Below are 13,795 nucleotides of genomic sequence, written 5' to 3'. Positions count from 1 at the left end.
CTGCACTGCTGGCTATAGCTTAATGCTAGGAACTCTAGTGTTCTTCATGCTTTCAGCACATAGAAGAACATCAACTGTGTGAGGGACTACTGTTACAGTCTTCATTTTGAAGATGTGGGCTGATTAATGCAGTGAAAGCTGCTTACTCCCCCTCCTTCTCCTGTCCTCCATTCAGGCCAAGCAAGATCATGTTCTGATGAGAAACTGGAAGTCATTGGACAACTCTCCTCACATGACAAGCTTATTAGTCTTCCAAACATTAGAAGAAGGACTGCATTTTAGTTGATTAAGCATTAGAGGAGTAAAGAAGTCCAGATAGATGGAAAAGATTTATGAAAGAAATTTTTTGTTTTGCACATTGGTGATGATTGTAGATGAAAGACGCATGATGGAGCCCTGTTTTGCTGGAGCCTGCTAATGGGAAGTGGTGAATGGATACTTTGGTTTTCTCTGCTTGCCTGAGCAGATTTTGCTTTACCTGTTAAACTGTTTTTATCACAACGCATGATTTTTCTGCCTTTAAGCTTTCTGATTCTCTTCCCCATCCCACTGGATGGGAGTAGTTATGTGGGGTTTGGCTGCCTGCCGGGGTCAGCCCATCACAATCTGCCAACAGTAGGCTAACTGCCATGGTATCTGAAGTGGAGGGCTTTCAAACAAAGTAGAAGAGCCATAAGACATGGATATATGCTTTTTTTTTCTGATGTTGCTAATTTTAACTTTTCATGCAGCTTTGTAACCTCTGAGCAGAAACTGTGACTTTTGTCTGCAGACACTTGTGCAACTACAGTGACATTCTGGCAAACCACTGGTTCCAGATTCTTCAAACAACTTCAAAGCTGTTTTCCTAGGTAAAAACACAGATCCAGACCACAAAGTAGCATCTCCTCTTGCTTTTTGTGGTGAACAATGGCACATGCTCTTCACATTTTCTTCATCAGTCTTATTAGTTCAATTCCGTCACATGTGCAGGGGACCCCTGAAATCTGGCACTTGCGGCTCAATGATCTGTTGAGCCTTGAGGCTCAGTGTGAGTGCTAAAGAAATAATTCCACAAGTAGCCTCATATACCTAGTGGGATTACCTACTCAGGACTCACCAAGAGGGAGCTTTATAGGCCTGCCTACCTCTCTCAAAAGTAAAAGATTTAGCTGGAAATGCTTAAATGCCTGCATGATTCAGGCATCAAAGATGTTCAGAGATGTTAAGGTCCAGATCTTCAATGGCAGTCATGTGCCAAGCTGAGATTTGAGTAGTCTTTGTGCCAAGCAGGAGTTCACACTGGCTAGATGAATGCACAGCATTAAAATTATGACCTTCAGGAATCCCACAAGACTTTGTGAAAACGGCATTTTCAAAGTTAAAAAAAAGTAACTTTCTGCTACTTCTTTTCATGGTTAACTATTAGTTTTCAGTATTTTATAAATCTATACAGAACATCCATTCAGCAGAATGCAGTTAAATGTTTACCATCTTCAGAAATCATGCTTTAAGGAGCTATAATGAATGGAATTAATAATGTTAATTAAAATTTAATGCCTTGAAACAGACTGAAAATTCAAGGCATGATTAGACTATTAATGACAAAATCCTGCAAAAATGAACAGTGCTAAAATTTGGAACCTGGTCTTTGCCAGACTCAGCATTATCATGGAATTGTATAATGGTGTGGGTTGGAAGGGACCTTAAAGATCATCTAGTTCCAACCCTGGGCAGCAATGTCACCCATTAGATTAAGATGTTCAAGGCCACATCCAACCTGGCCTTGGGATGGGGCATCCACAACTTTTCTGGGCAATCTGTTCCAGTACCACACCACCCTCTGAATAAAGAATTTCTTCCTACCATCTAATCTAAATTTCCCCCACACCATTTTTTTTAAAATTATTTTTTAAGTTTGAAACCATTTCCCCTTCTCCTATCACTATCTGCCCATGTAAATTGCCATTAGAAGTGTGGTCTGCCCACCACTGACCTTTCCTTTGGCCCTGTACAGAAGTATATTTCAGCTTTGTCTGTCACCATGAGATGAGTTTTTTCCTCATAACCATTAACCTTCTTCATCTTATATGATGGACTTGCTCTGGGCATGAACAGTGGTCTCCCCACCCCTCTACCTTTTTTGAAAAAAAAACTTATGGCAGCATGTTTGTTGGCTTTTACCGCTGTTACACAAAACCTCTGTTCTTTTATTAAAAATATTAACTATACAAGGCAAAACATTTGCATTGTCTAAATCAGCAGAGGTACTTTTACCTTTTCAATGAACAGAGAATATCTTTGAGGCAAAGAAATGCAGTGACATTTATATGTACCTGCTCAGCTGGCACTGGAAGCTCTGCAAAACATTTTTCATTTCCTCTCCATCACCTACACACTCCTTACTAAGGATGAGTATTGGTTGTGCTGGTACAATTTCCCTGCCTTTTTCCTGTTTCCTTCTGTTTCTGGCTTCTGATATTTTTTTTTAATACGTGATGGTGATTACAGAACAACATTATGTGGCCCTTCAAAAACTCTTGTGGGTGCCTTCAGTGGAGCTGTTATCTTCCCTTACACTGGAGTCCAGAGATCAATTAATGAAATGGTACTAAATAGGAGGCTGAATCAGAAATATTATTGAGCATGAACACACCTATATACAGAAGTATGTAAAGCCCTTATATACTTTCCTCTATAGTGGTCAGACTTTACCTAAACCCATTAAACATTTATGGCTACATTTTCTTCAGCAGCAGAGTAGAAATGCCTTAGACTGTGGATTACACCTTACAGGAGGCTTTTGAAGCCACCCTTTTTTTGGATGCTGTAGTAATAGAAAGGAGGATCTTCAGTGCATGGCAGTTCACAACCCCTTGCGGTTTATGATAAACAGGACCAATCAGCAAATCAAAGACTGGAATAAACCACAAACTTCTCTACAATCTGTGCTTGGTAGGCTGAAAGTTTGCTTCGAGCAACAAAGAGTGGTGAACTGCCAGTGTTAGACAAGAGATCAGTTCTTAGAAGATGTTTCCAAAACAGGTCTGTGTGTTGGATGTAGCCCCACAGAATGCAACAGTAAGTGGCAAAGAGAGGAGACGAGCTTACTGGTTGGAGCAGCATTCTACCTAAGCCTAACACTGACTACAAGACAGATTCTTCACTTTAATAATAGCTACGTTTATTCTACTAACAGCATTCATGGGGAAATGGGATATTTGGCTCAAATTTTAAACAGTTGGTAATTTCATTAGTATATTAGAGTATTTCTCTATCAATAGCTACACGGCAGTATTTTCACAGAAGTGTTTCAGCATAAGAGAAAACTGCAACAAATTCTTGCACAAACTAGGCATGCAGCAACACTTCTAGATCACTGAAAATGCAGGTTCAGCACATTCTCTGCAACCTGAGATTCTTAAAGCAAAAGAAGTGAAAACGAGTAGCTAATGATATTAACTAATTGCCATTGTTCTTGTATTCCCACTGCCGCTATGCTGTTTAACATTAGATGTGCACACAGCAGTCAGCCAGACATGACTGAAAGTCTGGTCCCTTTTTAAAAATATACAAAATCTACAGTATCCACACTGACATTATAGACCTGGGTAAGCCATCTGCCAAATGTACTAACTTGAAAGTTAGCAGTTTTAACTCCCATGGCTGGTGTTTGCCTTGACAGAACAATGGTTTGATATTTTTTTGCTCCCAGCCTGAGGGCTTAGCACCTTGCTAGACCACATTCCTATCTTGCTGTAAAGAAGAGGAGATGCAAAACACCTTCTTCTGGCAGCAACTGCACTGCGCTCCATAAACGGGAGACAAATAAAGCCTGGAAACCACGGGTTTAAAACCAGGCATAAAAAAAATATGCGTCACAAACACCTCTGGGCAGGTCCAGTGTCACAGGCAGGACTGGTGTCTGCTCACAATCCTGGAGCAGATGCTGTCACATGCACGGAGTGGAGACTTTGCAGGAAATCGTGCAGGCTGCCCTGAGCAATGGACTGATAACTGATTCTGCATGGTGCAGAGGGTTCCAGCTTCTCTATCAGTTCTTGGATGCCTTGGGATCTGAATGTCCCATTTCTCAAAAATGTGTCTGCTTTTTCAAAGTGGACCTGATTTTTTTCATCAGGCCCTGGAGTCTCAGCATTTCACAGAGTTATAGAATGGTTTGGGTTGGAAATACTTAAAGATTGGCTAATTTCAACACCCTGGCATGGGCAGAGACACCTCCCAGGTTTCTCAAAGCCTCATCCAATTTCGCCTTGAACACTTCCAGAAATGAGGCATCCACAACATCTCCGGGCAGCCTGTTCCAGTGCCTCACCACCCTCATGGTAAAGAATTTCTTCCTAATATCTAATCTAAACTTATTCTCTCTAAATTTGGAGCCATTCTCCTTTGTCCTGTCACTACATGACGTAAAATGTCCCTCTCCAGCTTTCCTATAGGGCACTTTTAGGTACTGGGAAATTCTGTAAGATCTCCCTGAAGACTTCTCCAGGTGTAAGATACACAGCCCTCTCAGCCTGTCTTCATAGAGAAGGTGCCCCATCTCTCTGATCATCTTTGTGCCTTTGCTGGACTCATTCCAACAGGTCCAATTCTTTCTTGTGTTGGGGGTCTTGTGTTGGACATGTGTAATGGTTGTCTGGCAGTTTGCTGCTAGCTAAACCAATCTGTGTTCTTCTGCCCAATAGCTCAGAATAATAAATTTGAATCCACAGTCAGATCTTGTAAGAAGTCAGCTGGGAAGCAACTCCAGGAGGTATCTTTCAGTTAGGGATTAATGATTCACTCCACCTTCTCTCTGTAGGCCACATCACTGAGAGGGTTATTCTTCCAGCAAGAAAAGTATATTTTAGACTTTGGAAATAACAAGCTCTTAGACAACACGTAGTTTCAGACCCAGGATTCATTTGTTAGAGAACTGAGTTGTTAGGAAACTGAATAGTTTGCAAATGTTTCACTCATTACTTGTATAAAGCCTTTCTAGTAGAGAAGAAGTAGAACTCTTTGCAAGTTGTTTCATTATCTGCCTCTTAAAAACACATATGACACCACCTATTTAAATGCTTATCTTTCAGAGGAAGAAAGCCTGAAAAAAAAGAGATAATCCTGTTTAGAACTGTATTGCTAGTTTGAATTGTGCATTACGGGTTTTGGAAGAGTATGGCTTAGATGTTCAAGAGATGAGACATGTTAGACTGAGTTTTAAGACAAATGGAGAGTTTTACCTGTTGGCATCCTTGTGGGAATTTTTGGCATGCAGGAGCAGGCTGTCTTCAGAGAGTAATGATGATCAACAATCACCTTGGTATTTTTTTTTTAATTTGGTCCTTCCTGAGTTATTGTCCACCATTATCTGAACTTCTATCAACAAGATAGAGTCCTTTTTTATAGATGCTTCAGTCTGCTCTTACTCCAGGATATGTTTTTCAGCTGGCCATAATTTCCATTGGGGCATCATTTCAGTATGTCAACCAAAAAATTTATTTGACATTTTCATCTTTTTGTGTCATTCTGATTACCCCTACAGACTGTTTTTACACCTGGGCTTTTTCTCCTTGAGTACAAGTCAGTCAGAGACCCTCCTGCAATATTATAGTAGCTAAAGAAGAAACTGATATGTGCAGTGATACGTAGAGTACACATAAGAAGCTTTACCTGTTGAGTCTTGAAGAAACTCTTGTGCTAGATCTATGTGTGCAAGGAGCAACGCAGAGATGTTCCCCAAAATTCAGAGTTTGGCCAAAACAGCTCCTTCTCATTTCTGCATGAACTGATGTGATTATCTAATTGCAGCAAAATGCAGCACTGTTAGTCAACTTACCTACACCAGGAGTTAGTGTTTTCTCTTGCTCTGAATAAATCTGATTGGTTTGTTCACCACTTGCAGAAGAAGTGGCTTTATAGCTGGAGTGAGGGCTATCAGTACTTTTGTCCAGAATAAAAAAGGAGAAGAAGGTACCCTGGCAATTATTCATGAATCTTGTTCCATGAGTTACACTTGCATAGAATTAAGTGTGGTATTAGAGACTGTAAATTACAGGTAGCAAATGAGACTGAATGAGGCTGATTAGAAACATCTGTTTGCATACAGATACCACTTTCTGGTAATGAGCAACAAAAGAAGTAATAAGCTGAGTGAGGTTTGGTAGCTGTTTGCCTGCTTGTGGTACTGGATCTCCTTTTGTGCTCAGATGCTTATGTTCCAACTTTGAATAAATATTTAAATTCTCTATCTAGGTATAAGAGAAAAAGCTAGATAGAAAGTGGCACAATATCCATGATTTTTCATATTGATACTTAGGACAGACCTGCAAGCTGCACAGTCTTTTAGAGAAAACAGGAAATAGTATCAGTCACTTAGGAATGAGAAATACACGTTGTTGAAACCACCCATTGTCTGGCACAAAACCTGCAGTGCCGTTCCTTTTTTAATGTGAATACCATTGAAAAGGATAAGCCAAGTCAATTTTGCAATACTGCTCTGTTTTAACACAGCCGTGCAAAGTGTAGAACAAAACCTTCGATCACACAACAGTACTCCAGCTTTCCTCAGGTGGTTGTCATTTTGCTTAGAACCTCTTACTCATTTCTCCTAGAAAAATAGAAGGTTCTTGTGAGAATATTAAAATTTTGTTTCTCCTTCTAGAGCGCTGGCTATTAAATGCTACATACATTCCAGGTGGGATTTTTTTTTTCTCCATCTATATGAACAATAAATCTTTTTCCTAGTACTTTAGCAAAACCCTGTCAACATGATCAGTCAAATACTGCTGCTCTAGATAACTTGAAGCAGTAAGAAGTCAGAACTTTTGTATTTCATCTTCTCAATGAAAATACCCTGCTTTCAAGTATCAAATCCCTCACTTTCACATTTGGAAAGTCCTCAGTAAGGTAACATCCTAGTCTCAGATGAGTGGTGAAAGTTTACTATTTCAGTTTTCCCCCTTTTCCCTAGAAAAGGAAAATTGGAACTTCACCTTTTTCTTTTTTCCCTCTTAATTATGATCTGCTGGTTCTATCTTGAAATATTCAAACAGAATAATCAGTCTTACTATTGAGAAATTATATTGCTAAGTTCTATATGTGAGAGTGTGATTGCTGATCTAGTCAAGATATTTACCAATTACTGCCATGGAAACCAGCATAGCTCTGCAAGGACCACCTAAGGACTATAGCTGTTATTTGATTTTGGAAATAGTTTAATTTTTTTTCCATCATTCCAGATGGTGGGAGAAACTGTGATTGCTTCAGGGCTGCCAAAAAATTAAAGTGGAAAAAATGTGAGCAATTCTTTGGTGTCAGCCTTTGCCCTGCACATTCTAGTTGCATTACTTCTGCTTGGGGTGGGTAAGTCTAGTAGTGGTCACTTTGATCTGGCAAGCTGGAGATTTTTCTCTTAAATGTGAGATTAATTTAGAAACTTCTTACATAAAAGTTTACCTTCATCTGTTCTGCTAGCCTGGTTCTCACCGAGGTTCATGTAAACCCTTTCATGAGTATGAGGATGGAGCTTTCCAATGTGAGTCTTCTTAGCCAGTAAGTTTCTCATTAGACATTACAGGTCTGTTAGGAGAAACAAGTTAAGGAGAGCAAGTTTGGGAGTAGAAAATTAACATTTCCCCTTCTGTCTTCTGGGATGAGAAAATAACTATGATTACTCAGTCAGGGCTCGCAGAAAGAGCACAGTGCCTGAGGAAGTGAAAAGTGTTGAGGCCACAAGCAGTCAGACTGAGGGAAAGAAACTTGGAGCTTCTCCAAGCAGTCTGTAAACTGCTGTTTTGCCAAGACCAGACCTTAGGCTGGCACAGCCTAAGGACGCAGGACTTGGTTCCTCCCTGAGGTAAGCACAATTCCTGAGTAGGGCCACCTGGTACTCTAAGGACACAGTTTTCCTCTCAGACTCATACAGCCATCCTGAGGACCTGTAGTCCTCGCACATCACCTGTGAGAAAAAGTTTTTAAATGCAGAGTTTTTTGTGGAAAGCTCTCTTTTAGAACATGATGACAAGCCAGCACCATGAAAGGGAGTGTGAGATGAGCCGTACCCTGTTGTGCTCATATTGCTGCAGAGAAGAGAGGTAGACGTCGGCTGCACACCAATCAGTGTCACTTGCTTTTTTAATACCAAAAATTCTGAGTGGTGCCATGCTCACATGGGCATAACAAATACTTCTCCACTCCTAATGCTGAAAGAAATGTGTCCTTTTACCCAGGGAGGTTTCAAAGCCTTCATCAGAGAAATCCTGTCATGCTTCTTCTGTTTTTTTCCCATACAAATTGATGGTGTGAATTCTGTAGCTACTCTGACATTAGATTTGCAAAGTAACAGTGAAGACACGAGGATAAACACGTCTCTGTGACAGAAAATATATTCACTGCTTGTCCTTTAGTGATGTCAGCTGCCATCATTGCCTCATGGCTGATCACAGTAGTTGGACAGACTACAGGCAGTAAAAGTCAGAGGTCTGCAATTCAGACTTTTATTAATAATACAACCTAGGAAAAAACATGTGTGAAAATCTCTTGTATGTGTCATTTCCAGTTAATAATTCCTGGAAAATAAATATATTATTTCAAGTGCTCAGATTATGACAAGGATATAGTGTCTCACCTCCACTTTAAGTAAGGTATTCTGAATGTAGGAATTGCCATATATCAGAGTGCCAAGCAAATGATTTATAGTCAAGAGATGCCTTTGCTGATAAGCTTTGAGGTAAAGAACCCAGACTGGCACTGGTTCCTGGCTTTGGAGGCCTCATTCCTTCTGGCACCTCATCAAACTGCCCTCTGAAAGATTCAGCTATGCTTCCCTCAAAAGCCAGACTGGCAGCCTGTCTCTATCAGTCCTGGGGGCAGGCACTGCTGGAACCTCCCTGCTCCAGTGACCTTCCTAAATTTCTATTCTAAACTTATTAATAGCAAGTCTGTACTCATTTGTTCTTATGCCAACATCAGGTTTTAGCTCAAAAAGTTCCTTACCCAACACAGCATTTTGTAATCTGATGTTTTTACAGAAGGTAATCAAGCGCCTTCAAGCCTTCTCTTAACTGGGAGAAACAACCGTGCTCTTTCTGTATTCTTTCAGAAGATCTGTGAGTCTGCCCAGAACCCTGACTGGTAACACTGGACAGTACAGGAGGTATTAGGACTTGTTTGAGACCAGGTTTTCTTCAACCTGTGAGCTGAGATTTCTGAACCTCATACTGTGTCTTTCAATTTTCTAACTGCTTTTTCCTTTATTGAATTTTTCTGTTTAATCTCATATTTTAGTATCCAGGATACTCTGAGGTCTGTGAGTGGCATGAAGAAACAGTTATGTCTCCATATAACAGTTATATCATGTTTTGAATAAGATGATTTCTTTCAATGATGTCACAAATGAGTGATTTTGGTCATTTAAAGAATCACCTTTGATGGTGATTCTATAAATTTGTGAAAGCGTGACTTAACAAAGTTTGGTAGCAAGGTTCACTCTATTACCTACTGTATAGATGAAGCATACAGAGGATAATCAGATTATGAAGCATACTTAAAACAGTTGGATTAGAGTCAGTTTAGAATGATTCACACATAGACTGAAGATGCAAAAGGATAAGAATGCAAAATGGTAAGGGAGACCCTCCTATTGAGCCACGAAGTTCAGTGAGGACCCCCTTGCTTTCTAAACTCCTGATGGAGCCTAGGTGCAGCTCCTAGAGCACAATCTTAGTCCCAGCCCCCTGGTCAATGGTTTATGTCTAAAAGATTTGACAGTGCATGATCATTGACAAATTTAACATTTAGAAAGAGAAGCAACAGGATTTACTACAATTACAACAGTGACATGATGATAGATTCAAGATGGCAGGCTCATACTGTACTTGATAGAGGGTACTTGAATCAATTCAGACACACACAAACACAGATGCATATACGGATATAGACATTAAAAGGTACCTGTTAAGATTGACGCGAAATGTCTTTGCATCTCTGTGGGTGAAGGGTTGAGCCTCAAGGAGCTGGGTACCAGCACGAACCCCACTTTCAGTTTTCAGTGACTGTCCTGAGTCTTCAAACCTGTGAATTGGTGAGCTCCAAGAGACCCTGGGCAAGCTGCTGGCGCAGCCACTGCAGCCCAGGGGAGCTCAAAGGGCCTCACTTGGGACTGTTGTTCATAGAGCTGCAAGTTGCTTGGCTTTAGTCATCAGTCAGTCTCCATCCTGGCCTCAGTCCAGATCAGTAATTTTCCTCAGAATTTCAGTAACAATAATATTGTTCCACTTGGGCTATGATTCAGGCAAGTAATGTTCCAAGGCTTTCAGAGTTATCTCTTGTCCCCTTCCTTGGTTAGGTAACAGAATTTCCTGCTATGGACCAGGATAAGATGTTTCTGATAAGTTGAAGGGGAGATTCATCACCCCAGTACAATTAATCCAGGACCAAGCCTAACAAGAATTCCTCAGATCTCAGAGCAGTCTAGGAGATAGCAGGAATGCACCACCACATGTGCTACAAGTCTCTTCTAAAATGGTGAATTTAAATGAGCTACAGATTAGCTGATCTGAAAGTAGACTGTAAAACTAAATTACAGTGCTTCACACCTGGATATGTATTTTGCACTAGTAATCTCGTATATTGGCTAATAACCTTATTCATATGTCCTGGTTTTTATTCATCATTCTCTCTTGTAACTCTTTTTCCTTTCCCCTCTGAGGCTGTCCTGATTCCATGCTGGCCATGATGTTTCTTGTCTGGCTGGTTCAATGCTTCTTGCACTGTGGACATGGAATAAATAGAATGAAAATAAGGAAAAACAAATAAAATAGTTTATCACTGTAGTATAAATTCCATGGTATTACAGATCTTCCATTCCTCACTAAGTCTTGTTTTGGAAAACAGTATCTTCTCTCTTACTCAAGCAATTGCAATAAAAATAAACAATAACCCAAAGATACATTGACATCCAGATTTTAAAAATCCTGGCCATTATCATATCCCATTTTCTTCTCCTGAGACTGGGTCATGAAGGAAGAATTTCCATTGTTTTGAGTGGGAGGTGCTAGGTTGTGAGTTAAACACTGTGGTGTGAGTTGAGTTCTGTAAAACTGAGAGCTCTCATTTATGAGTGAGAATGCCTGGGAGCTGACTCCCTGGCCCTGCAAATATATCCACTAAATTATCCCAAAGCTTTTGTGATCCAGCAAGTGCTATTAGTGCATGCCTCTGCTGGAAAGTTTGCCCACTGAACAGGTCATTCAGACTGCTCTAACAAAGGGGCCAAGAGGCGATAAGAAAAGTTCACCATAAATGAGGTGTCCTGGGCAGGAAAGCTGCCCTTTTGATGCTGTCCTGGAGTGGAGTTTCATTTGCACCTTTCTGTAACATAGCTCCTATTTAGTCTTCAGACTGCATTATCCAAGGTCAGGTTCATGTCCATAGCAAAGGCAAACGTCGAGAGGAAGCACCACCACTACAAGCAGTGCCTCAACCTCTCCAGCTGGCTCTCATGCTTCTCCATGGCATGAAGACAGTAAACAGCTCACACAAGTGTTGACTGGCTCCAGTGCTTTTGTTAAGGTTGTGCCAGGATTTTTGCTTTCCTAGGAAAGTTGGAACATAAAATACCATTAAATGAGTGGAAACTTGAGAGTAGGAATGCAGGAGCCAAACTAAGAATTTTCACATGGATTTTTTGCTGGGGAAACTCACTCTCTTTGACCTGTTTCCTGGTTTTCCATATTATTTCAGGACAAGCAACAGTTACTTGGGCTTTGTCAGATATTTGCAAGGCTTTGTTGCTACACTAAATTTCATCTTCTGTATTTTCTTGTTCCATAGATAGGTTTTCCACTATGTTATCCAGTCCTATTGTATTAGACCATTAAAGCAAGAATTATAAATTTTTTTTAGTTTTATAGAGCACAACAACATTCTGGAGTCTGACCAGGCATCCAAGAAACAAGTGATAGCAGCAGACAGAAATTTAGATTAAAAACGGAAGTGGTAAATGTCAGTGATGCCTAACTAATTATGTTCACATTCCTCATTCTATCCTACAGCTGGGATCTTATTCTACAGCTGTATGCTTAGGTAAACTCAAGACGTATTCAGGAACATGGAATGGGCCACTGTAGTGATCCTGAACAGAAGATTTTTGTTCAGAGCTAATGATCCACCAAACAGCTCTCCTGAGTAGATCCTGGACAGTGCTATGCTGCACTGTGCAGAACGGATGCCTTGGCCTTCAGTCCTTAATCAGTTTGACTTTTGCACTTTGCCTTTCTGCCCAGAACTGCATCTGTTACATCCTCACTGATTTTGGCAGCCTGTAGTGAAGGTACAGCCCAAGTCATAGGATTCTCCTGTGAAGCTGGATAAAAAAATCATCTCCACTCAAACTTTTCCATATATTAGCCTCTGCAAACTGACTCTCCCCTTCATCCTTTTCTTCCTCAGAATAACAAAAGACAGAGTCCTTGGCCAGTGCTGCAGGTCTGCAGTGCTAAGGTCTGAGTGCTCGGGTGATTTTTAAAGAAATTTTTTAGTTAGCATGGGAAACATAATTTGCGGCCTATTGAAAGCAAAATTCGAATCTTAAAGCACTGAGTGCTTTAAGAACTCGGTCATGTCATATGGGTAGTAAGTAGGAAATCCTGTTTTCACTGTTTTTCCTTTCCCCTCTGAGGCTGTCCTGGTTCCATGCTGGCCATGATGTTTCTTGTCTGGCTGAGAATTTTGAACTTAGAAGACAGCAAAGATTGTTGTGTTCCCAACATTTAAATAATCTTAGGTCAAGAAAAGGCCTGAAGAAAAAACATGTCATTTTTAAGTGGATGTGCAAAACAAGTTGTGCAAATGGAAATTAACCTGAGAGAATAAATTCATCTCTGGGTTTTCCAGCTGATAAAATATACTTCTCTGGGCTCTAAATGTCATTGAAGTCTTTGGTTCAATTAAATATAAATTATTCTAGTTTTCAAGTAACTTAGTAATTGTTTATTGCTATTGGTCACACGACTTATAACTTTCAGTTTCATGCCTGTTCACTTCGCAAATTGCTTGTTCTCAAGCTGAGTCAGCTTCCAACGTGCAGCATGCCATGCAGCAATGGCCCATTGCAGACATGATCCCTTTTTTGGACTTCCAAGCAGTTACAGGTTTTCTTGCAAGGAACACTTTTATTGTCACTTATTTCTGTAGTCAAAACTGTAACAAAGTGCACTTGAAATCACCTTTCTGCACCATTAAAGGCAGGAGTTGCAATTGCTACTTCCAATTGGGATGAGCAGGACTCTGTGTTGTATGGAACTGGCTGGGTTTATGCTGCAGCCAAGAGATTTCCACATGTGTGGGGCAGTGCCTACGTACAGACCAAAAAGGGATAACAGTTTGGGTTATCTCTGCCTTAGGCATAGGCAAACCCATCTGTGGGATGTCTTTTGCTTAAGATCCTGGGTGCACCTGATGGGTAGTGCAGGAGTATGGGGAAGTCCAGTGTGTACCTCAAGGGGGTGTACCTCATCTTGGGTGAGAATAGCCGATTAAGTAAACTGTATGATGTTATTTGCTACATGCATATAAAGGTATACATACTGTTTATCATCATTTCTATGCTGCTATACACCCTTCATCACACAGTGTGCTTCACAGTATCCATCTCCTCAACTCTAGATTTTCAATCTCCGCATTAATGAACTTTGATGAAACTGCATGAGAGCAGTAGTGATGGAATCAGAATTGTCTACAGCGTGCCACAATCAGACACTACACACCATCTTTTCTGCCTGACTGTTACGACAGTCCGGGGTCATGAACT

General features: G+C 40.5%; 1 protein-coding gene across 2 annotated transcripts in view; it reads right to left on the bottom strand.

The window, feature by feature from the left end:
* Positions 1-7,338: 7,338 nt before the first annotated feature.
* Positions 7,339-13,795, bottom strand: part of SHB (SH2 domain containing adaptor protein B) — an 80,784-nt gene continuing 74,327 nt past the window's right edge. Inside the window, exons 7-8 of one of the 2 annotated variants that reach the window (XR_004237575.1) lie at positions 9,937-10,754; positions 7,339-7,563 (exon numbers count right to left, since the gene is read on the bottom strand). The gene's annotated coding sequence lies outside the window, so the exon portion shown is untranslated. Of the gene's footprint in view, positions 7,564-8,243; positions 10,755-13,795 lie in introns of those variants that run through there. The other variant, XM_032096575.1, reaches the window with a different exon arrangement.

Source organism: Corvus moneduloides, chromosome Z (genome assembly GCF_009650955.1).
Source record: "Corvus moneduloides isolate bCorMon1 chromosome Z, bCorMon1.pri, whole genome shotgun sequence".
Classification (NCBI taxonomy): domain Eukaryota; kingdom Metazoa; phylum Chordata; class Aves; order Passeriformes; family Corvidae; genus Corvus; species Corvus moneduloides.
The sequence above is the reverse complement of the archived record's forward strand: the minus strand, read 5'-3'. Positions and strand labels throughout refer to the sequence as shown.